This window comes from Mizuhopecten yessoensis, unplaced genomic scaffold (genome assembly GCF_002113885.1).
Source record: "Mizuhopecten yessoensis strain PY_sf001 unplaced genomic scaffold, ASM211388v2 scaffold9049, whole genome shotgun sequence".
NCBI lineage: Eukaryota > Metazoa > Mollusca > Bivalvia > Pectinida > Pectinidae > Mizuhopecten > Mizuhopecten yessoensis.
In genome coordinates, this window is record NW_018407853.1 from 1,138,206 (window position 1) to 1,154,673 (window position 16,468).

General features: G+C 36.0%; 1 protein-coding gene across 1 annotated transcript in view; it reads left to right on the forward strand.

Moving 5' to 3' along the window:
* LOC110457206 (gem-associated protein 5-like) overlaps positions 1-16,468 on the forward strand; it is a 193,533-nt gene that overhangs the window by 152,765 nt on the left and 24,300 nt on the right. The window lies entirely within an intron of this gene.

A 16,468-nucleotide genomic window follows, 5' to 3' on the forward strand; every position in this document is an offset into this window, starting at 1 on the left:
ATACTGATATTGATTTGATTTATTTCACAGAACAACTTTAACAAAGATATGGCATTTTTCAACTGCATTAGAGATTTTATTTCATTATGGTGATTAAGATCTATACAAGCAAAGACCAAGAATGAGAATGCCTTGAATGAGTCGGTATTTCAGGGTTTCAAGGTCAAGGCCAAGGGTACTGGTACTACGTACAAATATCAGTTCAGCGATATCACTCTACCAAGTTCATTTCTGGACAGATTTTCATCAAATCCAATGCTTTTTTACCATGATCAAGTATGAAATACCTTGTATAAAGCCAAGGTCAACTGTTACTATTTATAAGAATTTATCAAACAATCTCATTTATCTTATATTGGGATGGTGACATTGATGTCTTTAAAGAAACTTTCTAGTTTTAGACTTTGCCACACACCCATTCACCAAAGGAAACAAATTCAATGTTTGGCAAGTATGTATAAAGATAAGATGTTATTACTAAAATACTTGTGCCCAGGAAGACCATTAGGAGATTCACTGACAAACATTAGTTCAACAAATAAAAATAAAAAAGTCAATAAAGCAGGGTTCTGTTACAGATAACTGCTGAGAACCTAATAGGAAAACACATATATAGGTCTTTGTACTATAAAGCTTGGGCAAATGTACAACAGGAGGTCAAATTCCTCTACGATTATAGTGCTAACATCGTTAAATACCTATTTGTATTTTTAAGTGTAGCTGCCACTCATCCTATGCAAAAGACGAACTGTATCTCTCTCCAGTATCTTTCTCCTGGTGTAACAGCTTGTATACAGTATATCACAGTGTTGTATCTCTATATTACAGCTGGTATACAGTATATCACAGTGTTGTATCTCTATATTACAGCCGGTATACAGTATCATAGTGTTGTATCTCTATATTACAGCTGGTATAGAGTATATCAGTGTTGTATCTCTATAACACAGCTGGTATACAGTATATCACAGTGTTGTAGCTCTATATTACAGCTGGTATTCAGTATCACAGTGTTGTATCTCTATATTACAGCTGGTTTACAGTATATCAGGGTTGTATCTCTATATTACAGCTGGTTTACAGTATATCAGGGTTGTATCTCTATATTACAGCTGGTTTACAGTATATCAGTGTTGTAGCTCTATATTACAGCTAGTTTACAGTATATCAGTGTTGTATCTCTATATTACAGCTGGTTTACAGTAAATCAGTGTTGTATCTCTATATTACAGCTGGTATACAATATATCACAGTGTTGTATCTCTATATTACAGCTTGTATATAGTATCATAGTGTTGTATCTCTATATTACAGCTGATATACGGTATCACAGTGTTGTATCTCTATATTACAGCTGGCATACAGTATATCACAGTGTTGTATCTCTATATTTCAGCTGGTATACAGTATATCACAGTGTTGTTTCTCTATATTACAGCTGGTATACAGTATATCACAGCGTTGTATCTCTATATTACAGCTGGTATACAGTATAACACAGCTGGTATACAGTATATCACAGTGTTGTAGCTCTATATTACAGCTGGTATTCAGTATCACAGTGTTGTATCTCTATATTACAGCCGGTATACAGTATCATAGTGTTGTATCTCTATATTACAGTTGGTATACAGTATATCACAGTGTTGTATCTCTATATTTCAGCTGGTATACAGTATATCACAGTGTTGTTTCTCTATATTACAGCTGGTATACAGTATATCACAGTGTTGTATTTCTATATTACAGCTGGTATACAGTATATCAGTGTTGTATCTCTATGTCACAGCTGGTATTCAGTATCATAGTATTGTATCTCTATTACAGCCGGTATACAGTATCCCATAGTGTGGTATCTCTATATTACAGCTGATATACGGTATCACAGGGTTGTATCTCTATATTACAGCTGGTATACAGTATAACACAGCTGGTATACAGTATATCACAGTGTTGTAGTTCTATATTACAGCTGGTATTCAGTATCACAGTGTTGTATCTCTATATTACAGCCGGTATACAGTATCATAGTGTTGTATCTCTATATTACAGTTGGTATACAGTATATCACAGTGTTGTATCTCTATATTATAGCTGGTATACAGTATATCACAGTGTTGTAGCTCTATATTACAGCTGGTATTCAGTATCACAGTGTTGTATCTCTATATTACAGCCGGTATACAGTATCCCATAGTGTGGTATCTCTATATTACAGCTGATATAAGGTATCACAGTGTTGTATCTCTATATTACAGCTGGTTTACAGTAAATCAGTGTTGTATCTCTATATTACAGCTGGTATACAGAATATCAGTGTTGTATCTCTATATCACAGCTGGTATTCAGTATCATAGTATTGTATCTCTATATTACAGCTGGTTTACAGTATATCAGGGTTGTATCTCTATATTACAGCTGGTTTACAGTATATCAGGGTTGTATCTCTATATTACAGCTGGTTTACAGTAAATCAGTGTTGTATCTCTATATTACAGCTGGTATACAATATATCACAGTGTTGTATCTCTATATTACAGCTGGCATACAGTATATCACAGTGTTGTATCTCTATATTTCAGCTGGTATACAGTATATCACAGTGTTGTTTCTCTATATTACAGCTGGTATACAGTATATCACAGTGTTGTATTTCTATATTACAGCTGGTATACAGTATATCACAGTGTTGTATCATTACAGCCGGTATACAGTATCATAGTGTTGTATCTCTATATTACAGCTGATATACGGTATCACAGGGTTGTATCTCTATATTACAGCTGGTATACAGTATCATAGAGTTGTATCTCTATATTACAGCCAGTATACAGTATCACAGTGTTGTATCTCTATATTACAGCTGGCATACAGTATATCACAGTGTTGTATCTCTATATTTCAGCTGGTATACAGTATATCACAGTGTTGTTTCTCTATATTACAGCTGGTATACAGTATATCACAGCGTTGTATCTCTATATTACAGCTGGTATACAGTATATCTCAGTGTTGTATCTCTATATTACAGCCGGTATACAGTATCATAGTGTTGTATCTCTATATTACAGCCGGTATTCAGTATCATAGTATTGTATCTCTATATTACAGCTGGTTTACAGTATATCAGGGTTGTATCTCTATATTACAGCTGGTTTACAGTATATCAGGGTTGTATCTCTATATTACAGCTGGTTTACAGTAAATCAGTGTTGTATCTCTATATTACAGCTGGTATACAATATATCACAGTGTTGTATCTCTATATTACAGCTTGTATATAGTATCATAGTGTTGTATCTCTATATTACAGCTTGTATATAGTATCATAGTGTTGTATCTCTATATTACAGCTGATATACGGTATCACAGGGTTGTATCTCTATATTACAGCTGGTATACAGTATCATAGAGTTGTATCTCTATATTACAGCCAGTATACAGTATCATAGTGTTGTATCTCTATATTACAGTTGGTATACAGTATATCACAGTGTTGTATCTCTATATTATAGCTGGTATACAGTATATCACAGTGTTGTAGCTCTATATTACAGCTGGTATTCAGTATCACAGTGTTGTATCTCTATATTACAGCTGGTTTACAGTATATCAGTGTTGTATCTCTATATTACAGCTCGTATACAGTATATCACAGTGTTGTATCTCTATATTACAGCTGGTATACAGTATATCAGTGTTGTATCTCTATATCACAGCTGGTATTCAGTATCATAGTATTGTATCTCTATTACAGCCGGTATACAGTATCCCATAGTGTGGTATCTCTATATTACAGCTGATATACGGTATCACAGTGTTGTATCTCTATATTACAGCTGGAATACAATATCATAGTGTTGTATATCTTTCTAACAGCTGGTATTCAGTATCATAGTGTTGTATCTCTATATTACAGCTGGTATTCAGTATCACAGTGTTGTATCTCTATATTACAGCTGGTTTACAGTATATCAGTGTTGTATCTCTATATTACAGCTGGTATTCAGTATCACAGTGTTGTATCTCTATATTACAGCTGGTATACAATATCATAGTGTTGTATATCTTTATCACAGCTGGTATTCAGTATCATAGTGTTGTATCTCTATATTACAGCTGGTATAGAGCATCATCGGGTTGTATCTCTATATTACAGCTGGTATACCGTATCACATAGTGTTGTATCTCTATATTACAGCTGGAATACAATATCATAGTGTTGTATATCTTTATCACAGCTGGTATTCCGTATCATAGTGTTGTATCTCTATATTACAGCTGGGATACAGTATATCATAGTGTTGTATCTCTATATTACAGCTGGAATACAATATCATAGTGTTGTATATCTTTATCACTGCTGGTATTCAGTATCATAGTGTTGTATCTCTATATTACGGGTGGTATAGAGTATCATAGTGTTGTATCTCTATATTAAAGCTGGTATACAGTATCCCATAGTGTGGTATCTCTATATTACAGCTGATATACGGTATCACAGTGTTGTATCTCTATATTACAGCCGGTATACAGTATCCCATAGTGTGGTATCTCTATATTACAGCTGATATACGGTATCACAGTGTTGTATCTCTATATTACAGCCGGTATACAGTATCCCATAGTGTGGTATCTCTATATTACAGCTGATATACGGTATCACAGTGTTGTATCTCTATATTACAGCCGGTATAGAGTATCATAGTGTTGTATCTCTATATTACGGGTGGTATAGAGTATCATAGTGTTGTATCTCTATATTACAGCTTGTATACAGGATCATAGTGTTGTATCTCTATAGTACAGCTGGCATACAGTATCACCGTGTTGTGTAATTAGATCCCTCTATAACACAGCTGGTATACAGTATATCACAGTGTTGTATCTCTATATTAAAGCTGGTATACAGTATCCCATAGTGTGGTATCTCTATATTACAGCTGATATACGGTATCACAGTGTTGTATCTCTATATTACAGCTGCTATAAGGTATCACAGTGTTGTATCTCTATATTACAGCTTGTATATAGTATCATAGTGTTGTATCTCTATATTACGGGTGGTATAGAGTATCATAGTGTTGTATCTCTATATTACAGCTTGTATACTGTATCATAGTGTTGTATCTCTATATTACAGCTGGGATACAGTATATCATAGTGTTGTATCTCTATATTACAGCTTGTATATAGTATCATAGTGTTGTATCTCTATATTACGGGTGGTATAGAGTATCATAGTGTTGTATCTCTATATTACAGCTTGTATACAGTATCATAGTGTTGTATCTCTATAGTACAGCTGGCATACAGTATCACCGTGTTGTGTAATTAGATCCCTATAATATCTTTTATAATATGTGTGAGATCTCTTTATTATAGCTGGTATGTTATTTTTATAGCCCATTATATTAGCATTTTAATGTGTAGGATATCCATATTATTACATTGGTGTCAGAGTAACTGGACCTTGACTGAGCAGGTGTATGGATATACATGGGGAGGGGGATTTAACTTGACCGGCACAAACATTTGATGGTGACCTTGTAATGAATACAGCACAGAAGTGTAAATAGCAGACCTTGGACCAGATCTATAGACAGGTTGACAGACAGGTGTGACCATCAGGTATACACAAGATAGCTCCTGACTAGGGCAGCTATACAACATTAGTACATATCTATAAAAACACCAAATTGGAACAGAAGTTGATATCACAGGTAGAGTCTATTCCTCATTGTACCTTTATATTGCTGATAATCTATCCATATTATGTAACTTTGATAAGAATATTCGATTCACTGGGTCAGTAATACTACTGCCTCTTATCAAAACACTGTAGATATCTCTTAGTAATGGGTCATCTTCAGCAGATCAACTTCACAGTTGTAGCTCACATGCTACTCGAAGTAACCTTGTCTTAATGCCACCTGAAAACTTTAAAGTTTAGGGGTAAGTTTATTTAAAAGCCTTTAACTCTAATAATGCAACGAACCCAGTTCCTGTTTGGCATATTCTTCCATTTGTGGTTAAGATGTAATACAATTGCAATTAACTGTTGAACTTTTCAAAATTTTACCATCAAATTTGAATTTAAAGTTTGTGACTTATATTGTTACAGAGTACTTGGATGAAGTGATGTGGTAATGCTGAAAATACATCTCCTCCCAAACTACTTAACAGCTTCTAAAGCATCTCCTCCCAAACTACTTAACAGGTTCTAAAGCATCTCCTCCCAAACTACTCAGCAGGTTCTAAAGCATCTCCTCCCTAAAGCATCTCCTCCCAAACTACTTAACAGGTTCTAAAGCATCTCCTCCCAAACTACGCAACAGCTTCTAAAGCATCTCCTCCCAAACTACTCAATAGCTTCTAAAGCATCTCCTCCCAAACTACTTAACAGGTTCTAAAGCATTTCCTCCCAAACTACTTAACAGGTTCTAAAACATCTCCTCCCAAACTACTAAACAAGTTCTAAAGCATCTTCTCCCAAACTACTTAACAGGTTCTAAAAGCATCCCCTCCCAAACTACTTAACAGGTTCTAAAGCATCTCCTCCCAATCTACTTAACAGCTTCTAAAGCATCTCCTCCCAAACTACTTAACAAGTTCTAAAGCATCTCCTCCCAAACTACTTAACAAGTTCTAAAGCAGGATTTAAACTAATTGTTGTGGTAGCATCCTTTACGCTTTTTAATGGGGATCAGGTGTTATGCAAATGAGGTGGCTAAATTACTGAGGGCTCTTCTCCGAAGCTTCTGGGCAGATTTTAAAAGTGATTTCCAAAATAGCCAGGTACTGTCATTTTGAAATGTATATATTGATAATATAGCCCTGCTTTGACCTCGGGGGGNGGGGGGGGTAACAATTCAAGGTAATTTTCAAAATTGTTTGAGAAATACAAATATTTGTGTTTTACTTTGGATTGCACTAGCAGGCATCACAATCATTGATTGCATTTGTACCTCCTGAAGTACGTCATGGAAGAAACAATGTTCCTTTTAAATATACATCTACAGTGCTTCAATGATATTTTTGATAAACTGTGGCAATGACTGATTAGTGGGTTTTTCCGGTGGCAGCGTCAACATTAAGTTTTTGCGTTTAAGTTAGTTTACTGAAAGTATAAGTGCTAGACCAAACCAACCATGCATGCATCTTAGGTAGTACATCTCGACCCATGCATCAAATGCTGGATGCGACCTACCTTTCATGGTCCATTGACTTCATTAGCATCTCCATCAACATTAAATTTTTGCGTTTAAGTTAGTGCTAGACCAACCAAACTTGACATGTGCATTGATGGTCAAAGCAGGGCACAGGCGAGACATATCAATCCAAATGACTTGTTTTATTATTTTAATTTATTTTGCAACAATTATGAAACAAGTTATTTCAACTTATATTTATCACTCTTGTTGGCTCCGATGCTAGCGTGCGCAGGGGTCTTAATGTAGAAGGAAACCAGAGTGCCTGAAAACCCCCACGTGATCCACCTTGGTGAAAGGCAAGTGCTCTATCCACTGACTGCGACCCGACAGCCCATGATGATATAATGGTAGATTATGTTTTAGGCTTTTATATAATTGGTATGGGTTTTAGACAATTGACTTCCAATTAACTTTGCTATTAAGTAATAGACAAACATATATACATCGGTGCCATGCATGCTGAGATGTGAGAAATCAATACTTCTGTCATTCCTGAACTATTAGGCACATAATTTTATATAATAAATGTCGTGGTGGTGTTTTATTTAACGTGTGATATTTAAGTCGATCTAAACCGACTGTTGGTATTGGTGTGTTGTATTGTGTTTGGAGTGGGATTTAACCCCAGAGGTCCAGTAATTAGGTTGAGATATAGTTCCACTGCTGCTATACTGTACATGGTACTTTCATGAAAACTAACTTGTACACCTTACTCCACCTAATTAAGGTATATATTCTTCCCGTCCTATAACTGCCCCATAACCTGGCTTTAAGCTTTAGTGGTGGGGACGTGGTTGTCCTAAAGAGGGATCAAAGTATTGATGAGGAGACTCTGAGGACTAGGTCCACATGGTCCGGTTGATTAGAAGACATAAGAACTGCATCTCATATCAGTTGGATGTACAGGAGGTGGTTGTTCTGATGACTCGGGTTTGGATAGCTCCTCACCAACTCTAAACACGATTGAATTTCTTTGTCAGGTATGAGAATATGTTGCTAAAGATGGAGTTAAATTAAGACAGAGAACAATTTGGGACTAAGATAGTCTTTCCCCACCTTTGGGGTAAGACAGAAAAAAATCTTACCTCTAGGTTTGAGATTTTTCTGCCTTACTCTTAAGTGGGAAAGGATTATTTTTCTCCCACATCGAATACAATCGGCAATTTTCTGAAATACACACATTGATTTACTACTTTCCAGCAGATTGGTGTTATCTCCCTTGATCAGCTATTGTTGATGTGATGTCATTACATTGTTGATGTGATGTCATTACATTGTTGATGTGACGTCATGCAGTTTTTTTGACATGGGAATCACCTTGTCTTTACCTTAGGGTAAAACAGAGAAATTTTCCCTGACCAGAAGTGTGAATATCTCTGTCCAATTGGGGTGAAAATGACATCTTTTGAAATATTATTGGATGTTTTAAAAAGTCAGGTGTCTGAAAATTTGGTGTTGGTAAAGTCAGGTGTCAGTATCTTCAGGTGTCCCAGATAGGACTTCAAGGCTGAGAGGTTTGTACAGTGTACGGTCAAGAAAAACAGTTTGTGTATTCAGTGCTAACTTTATAAATGGCACAATATATTCAAAGATTGATGCTGATCATAAAACAATTTCAAAATATTTATTTAGCTAACAAATCATATAATTCCAGGCAATGCATACATGTTTTAATCCCCTAGAATTAATTACATTTGTAGGTGTACAAAGTATGCTTAGCTGGTTAATAGACCATGTATCAGTTAAATCATTACAGATGTACCCGTACAACATGTTAACCTTTATAGCTGTCGGACATTTAATTTGAACAAATAGATTTTATATCAACTCCATCCTGTGAAATTTTTGTATTGAAAATCGATAAGTGTTTGTAACAACAGATATAATTGATCATACGTTTTTGTCAAGTGTCATCTAGTGGTCCCGTTTTCGTATAAATATATGTAAGTAATCCTGTTTAATCTTCTGAATAAAATGTATAGATTTCTTATAGATGTCTGTGTGTTAGTTGTCTAGTTCATAGTTCAGATAAAGGGCATCGCTTTGTATGACAAATATAATTAGTTATGAAAAAAGAAACATCTTTGTGTGTTTTCTGTGTATATATGCGTGGATTACAATAGCTACTTACAACATGTTGGGACATAGACCTGGACAACAAGCCCCAACAACGTTGTGTGGCTGGTGTTTGTCTGACCAAAGATATTGTTCTTTAAAAAAAAAAGAAAAAAAAAGTTGGCTCCAATTAAAGCAAAAATGTGTCCGGACAAGTGACAGGTCACAGATATTTGTCGACTCACGAAAAAAAAAAACTGTCGAAGCAGAATGATGTAGCACTTCCATTGTTAGAAATCAAAAGAGTACTTTTGGTAGAAGGACATTCACCGTGAGGACAATATAGATGTCAATAATTAATGGATTTCTATAGCTTGGGATAAAATAACTATCATATAAATAATAGAAAATCCACTATGATAAAATTATTTGACTCCACAGGAATGAAAGTATATATAACATGTTTTAAAAGCAGTGATCGAGGTATATTAAGGTATTGTAGTGAGTTACTCATGCCCATATATATTACTAATTAACCCTGTTATAATAATTCTGCAGACATGTTGATAATTACTGAATAACAAAAAAACATGTATCGTGAACCCTGTTTGTCCAAAATGAAAAATATTCATATGACTGCTTTATGATAACCGACCAGATAAATGGGTACCAACTTGTTTCCATTATTATGGTTCAGATCATCGGTCAAATGTATACCTACTTGTGTTTATTAACATACATCCAAAATATGAACATGGATAAATAATACCCTGCAATGTCCTGTTCAAGTCCTGAAATTAATTGGATTAAAAAAAGAGATTTTTTTTTTTTCACAGGGTGGTTCTTTTTATGCAGGGGGTTACATTTTATGCAGGTATAAAAAGTATCCGGATACTTTTTGGTAGGGGGGTACTTTTTATGCATGACACCGGTCAGTATAACCTAGAACATCTAATTCTCTAGTGACGTCTGATTGGTAGGGACAGTGAACTCCATCACCATGGCAACATGTAATGATTAATTTACAAAATTAGGTGTACTGTAATGAAATTAGGTCATGCTGTCCCTATTACCAGTGCAACACAACAACAAGGCATTTTAGCTGATAAAAAAAATCAGCTACGTGATGTGAATCGGTGATGATTGTAAATACGGCTCTTAATTAAAACTTCATAAAAAATATCAGTCACACATTTGGGATTTTATTTAGTTTGAACTCTGAGCACAGTTCAAGGTGAACATTACTGTGAACCATGTAGTGGGCTAGGTAAATCTGCAAAAAAATACTCAAAATAATTAGTTCCTTTTTTTTCTAGATTATCTGTTACTTAAATCCAGACTGCATCAGTTGTAGAGTAATCGTAATTGTAATCTTTACCCAAGAGCAGCCATTTGTTTATCAATCTTTTACATAAGCAGCTGACAGGCTTTCCATATGACTGTAACATCTCAGAATATGATGTACCATAGGATAATGAATCATCGTGAAAGGAGCTAGAATATATTGAAAATTTGAATGTCTGCAGAAATGTGACAAAGTGACACTTTATTTACAATCTAATTAAAATTATATCTTCACATCGCTCCTGTTTACTGATATGTCGCGTTGAAGATCTAACAACATCCCGTAGAGGGTCACGTCAGAGGTCAACATGAATACATTATCGCATTTATAACAAGCCAATCAAAACGCAACATAACTCTTTCATTCAACCAATCAGAAAGCAGGACCTGTGGCATTTAATGCAGACACCTCGTAGCCCAAAATCCATTTTTTCGTCTGGTCCAGTGATAGTTTGAATATTGCGAAGCCTGTCATTGGTTAATTTTAGTTTCAGGTTGTTAAACTTTTTAACGACAACATCACCAGAAGAGGAAGTCTCTCTTATTTCAAAGCAAAATCCACAAATTGTACAAACGTTGTCTTGTAGATAGACACGGCGTGGTGTCATGGGCGCCGCCTTTTTCGATGCTCATTTGACACCTCTCGGTCTTTTATCATAGCAAGTGTGTTCCGAAATCATTACATCATCACTTACAGAAATGCGTAAGCTCTCATCTGATTGGTTAATGCAAAGGTCGCCTGAACATGACCCTCTACGGGATGTTGTTAGATCTTCAACGCGACATATCAGTAAACGGGAGCGATGTGAAGATATAATTTTAATTAGATTGCTTTATTTATTACCTAAGGCTCAGCTCTGGTTCATTGGTTGGTCAGAGTTTTTCTGAAGATCCTTAAAAATGAACTTTCTAAAAAGGAGAATGAGCGAAAATTTAAATTTGAAAAAACTATAAACCAGGCATTTTAGATAAATAGTGCAAAAATTTACACCTGCAAAAATTATCTGCTAGGTGGTATAATGATGACTACATTTAGGGACAGTAATCTTTGTAATAATAGATTTTCTGTGAAATTCAGTTTGGTTTGATTTTTTTTTTTAGGCCACGCGAGCACTTTGTAGAAAATCTGTTAATGGTATTGTATGTATACTGTATCATTTTAACAAATTACATTGTTCCTTCATCTGTAATGCATTAACACACTACAGTAAAATGTTGAATGGTAAAAAATGTTTACCTTGATCAAAAACTTTTATCATTTAAATTAAACCTTATTTATTTTACAACTTTTGTCAAACAACTTCTTTCAACTTATGTAAATCACACTGTTGGCTCAGTTGGTAGCAAGGAGGGTCTTTATGTGGGAGGAAACTGGAGTACCTTAAACCCATGTGATCGAGCAGATGACCCTATACCTTTTCACGTTAGATATAGGGGTATCGAACCCCTTCCATCTTGGTGAAAGACAAGTGCATTATCTCTAGCACCACCCGACCACCCACTTTGGTAATTTAATAAAGGGCTAAAAAAATATACATCTTTAAATTACTTTTCATGCTTCAAGTATCGGCAAATTGTTTCTGCTTCAATAAATTCATTGATCGCAAAACAGTTGAAAGGTCAGTGGCGTGAAGATTCTAAAAGCTCAGTTGTGATTAATGACAGATAGGTTTTATTTTAATAGTGATAACTGTTGGACGAGAGGTCATGTAGATTGGGGTTTAATTTGTAGTATACTCATGATCAGACATTTGTATGCTTAAAACTTCTCACAATTCACAAGCAACAGAAGACGTCTCAAAGTATTGATATAAAATTATCAAAACTCATTAAATCAAAATTCACCAATCAAGGTCATCTGTGGCAATATTTATGGGTTAAGACTCTATGAAAACATTTTCAGTGACCTTGAGAATGTTTTTTACTTATGGAATGAATTGAATTGGTTTAGAATCAGAACAATAAGATATACATCTATTGTAGGTAGATTTCAGGGTTCACCACACACTGTATCTTACGATCTTATTTTATATATACATTTTGTATTTCACTGTGTGCCAGTCTATTTTTAAGATGCTAAACTTGAGTTATGTATGGTCTTTATAACGTCCCATAGAATTTTGAGCAGGGCACTAGGTTAGGGCAGGCCATTGTCGGCTCCTGTGTTGAGAGTTTATACCCTGTAAATTGTGCTGTGCCAACGTTTCATGGTATCCCCTGGAGGGTTTATAAGCATGGAGGTAATATCGTACTTTATAAAGTATTCCTTCTCCTTTTGATTACCTGGTTAATGCAAAAAGGAACATGTGATATTGGTAAGTGATATTGTTACGTTATTCAACAGCTATTCAGTAGAACTGGGTCAAACGTTACACTGAATTGTTTGATCAACATTCCAGTCATCCCAAGCTGGAGAAGTGTACAGCTATATATGTAAAGGGAAACCAGGAGGCTTTCAGCTGGAGAAGTGTACAGCTATATGTAACGGAACCAGGAGGCTTTCATGCTTCCAGTTGTTCACACATTTGTCACCAAAAAACAGTTGTCTTGCTTTTATCATGACCTTGAGGAACACTCTGGGTTTAACACCCTCTCTCAATGTGATGTACAAAAGCTGTATCTGGGTCAGTAAATAAACTGTGACTGCATGTATAGGGGACTACATCAGAGCTACTCCTGATAGGTCGACACTCTTTTGCCATTAGATTATAACGAATCCTGTCTATAGTGTAATGGCTACCAGCATGTGACAGTGCTAAAATTTTCAGATCTCACTGAAGATGTTTTGAAGGAAAATCTTAAGAGTACATGTTCTCTTACCCTGGACAGGTGTATCCACACTTTTACCGGTGTGAGATTAATAGAATCTTTCACCCCCTTGGGGGTGAGATAGGAGCATCTCCACCCGAGGGGAAGATTCTTAAGTTGCCAAACACGAGGCTTTGCCGAGTGTTTGGCAACTTAAGAATCTTTTCCCGAGGGTGGAGATTCGATGTATCCCCTATCTCACCCACAAGGGGGTGAATGATTCTTTTTTTCTTACCCTGTTCTCCCATTGTGTATCATAAACACAATGTAACGATAACGTTACATGGTAAATTCAGGGTTGACGTGGCGTTGGCGGATTGTTGACGTGACGTCATTGTATTGTTGAAGGGACATCATGCCATTGTTATGAATAGGGGAATCCCCCCGTCTCAGCCCTAGGGGGAGACAAGGAAATCTCACACCAGTAAAAGGGCGGATATACCTGTCCAGGGTAAGAGAATTCCTTGTCTCCCCCTCCTTGTCTCCCCCTAGGGTTGAGACGGGGGGGGGGATTCCCCTATTCATAACAATGGTATGACGTCATGTCAACAATCTATCAACGTCACGTCAACCCTGAATTTAGCATGTAACGTTATCATTACATTGTGTATATGATACACATGGGAAGAACAGGGTAAGAGAAAAAGAATCATTCACCCCCTTGTGGGTAAGATAGGGAAATCTCAACCCTCGGGGAAAGATTCTTAAGTTGCCATGAACACTCGACAAAGCCTCATGTTTTGCAACATATGAATCTTCCCCCTCGAATTGAGATTCCCCTATCTCACCCCCAAGGGGGTGAGAGATTCTATTATTATTATTTAAATTTGTAGATGCTATCAAACAAAGCCAGCTACACACATTTTCTACAACTCGGACATCTCTTCTTTAGGTTTAATAGGTGTTCTGCATTATTTGTGTAGTCAGCAAAATTAGTGTTTCACAAATCGAATATTTCTATTGAGTTTTTATGACTCATATAAATTTGAAACATTTTAGGTCACCTGAGCTTTGCTCAAGTGACCTATTCAGATCACTTTCCGTCTGGCGGCGTCCGGCGTGCGTAAACTTTTTACATTTTCAACTTCTTCTCAAGAAGCAGTGGATGGAATTTTTTCAAACTTGGTCAGAATCATCCTTGGTAGATGAGCTAGGCTACAAAATTGTAAATTTGGGATTCCTACCCCAACCCCTGTGGCCAGGACAGGGCCCCAAAGGGAAAATTAATCAATATTTCAAAAATCTTCTTCTCCAGAGGTACTACAGCCATTTTCTCTGCATGAGTGGAAAGATCATCAGGGGCTTTATTGAAATTGTAAATTTCAGGACCCCTGAGCTGTCCGTTCTCCCTTGGGGAGGGGGTAAAGTTTACTATATAGTTTATATTGGGAAACAGCACTTTTGTGTCTATTTTTAAAATTTTCTGTAGGAAATGATTTTTACTTGGTGAGAATCATCTATGGAGAAAGATGGTTTTCAAATTATAAAATTGGGATTCCTACCCCAACTCTAGGGGCCAGGGCGAGGCCTCAAAGGGAAAATTTACCAATATTTCAAAAGTCTTCTTCTCCCTACTCAGAGGTACTACAGTCATTTTTTCTTCATGGATGGAAAGATCATCAGGAGCTTTATTGAAATTGTCGATTTCAGGACCCCTGAGCCATTCGTTTCCTCTTTGGGAGGGGGTAAAAATTACTATAGTTTATATAGGGAAATAACACTTTTGAGTATATTTTATCCATTTTCAGCAGAAAAATGTTCACACTTAGTCAGATTCATCTTTGGTGGATGTTGGTATTATATTGTAAAACTTAAATTCCTGCCCAACCCCAGGGGCTAGGGCGGGGCCCGAAATGGAACATTTACCAATATTTTAAAATTCTTATCCTTTGATTGCATGACAATTTAAGTATTGTATTTCACTTAGTGTACATGCTGATTTCCAAATAACATTTAAACAATAAAATAAAGCTACCAGTACCTATGATATAACTCAGGTGACCGCTAAGGCCCTTTGGCCTCTTGTCAATTATTAAATCCAATGGATTTTTTGTCAATAAAGTTTTGGTGTTTTGATAAACAAGTGATTAGCAAAAAGCCAAAAAGCCTTTGCTTGCCATCTTTTGGCTTCAACCCATGATTGAAAAAAAAAAACCATAATCAGGAAAGCTTCAATGAGAACATGCAGTACGTAAACATTTCGGTACTTTTCAGTACGGAGGTGGGAGGTCGAATAAGTATGCAGAAGCAGAACACCCAGTAGTTTTGGATAGAAGCGTGGGGATTTCCATGTCCTTGAAATATTTTGATCAATAAAAATTGTCCGCAATCACTCTTCTACGCACATTACACAGCAGGACAAACAAGAAATTGTGCATTTGCCTTAGGAAATCTAAGCGAGATTAAAAATTCATGCAGTTTGATAGAAAGTGGCTTAAAGTTTGGGGTGCAAGTGATGCGGTACGTGTCTGCAGAAACATGTTTTATTGTGATATAGAAAGGCACAACAAGGAAAGAGAATATGGCTGAGCCCTGGATGGCTGTGAGGTCTAGTGTTCGACAGACATGTGTGCTGGTTGGCGCAGGTTTGACTCCTGACATTGGGGGCTAATGTGTTGGACCTCTAAACAATGTCAAGAAATAAACCGGTTTAACAGTGATGCATGTGATGTCTTAACTGATTTCTCTGCTACCATTCTTTTTGTTTAGAAAAAAAATGAAATTTATATGACAATCGTACTGTAAAGTTGTTTAATTTGAGGGAGCTAATATTTTCGTGGTTATCCTGATAAGTAGTGTACAGGGATCAAATTTCACACTATATTTTCTGGTACTTTTGTATTTAGGTGATGGGATTTATTTTACAAAATGTTTTAGAATTGATGTTTTGTCTCTGTTATTCAGCATTAAAAGGGTTAACAGGTCTTTATTTTATTTCTGTATATTCATTGTATTATTAATCACTGGGTATTTAATTTTGTGCTGTCTTTGGTGACTGCGAATATAGCAAAAATAAATGGCCCGGGGAAATTAGCATCTAGGCAGTA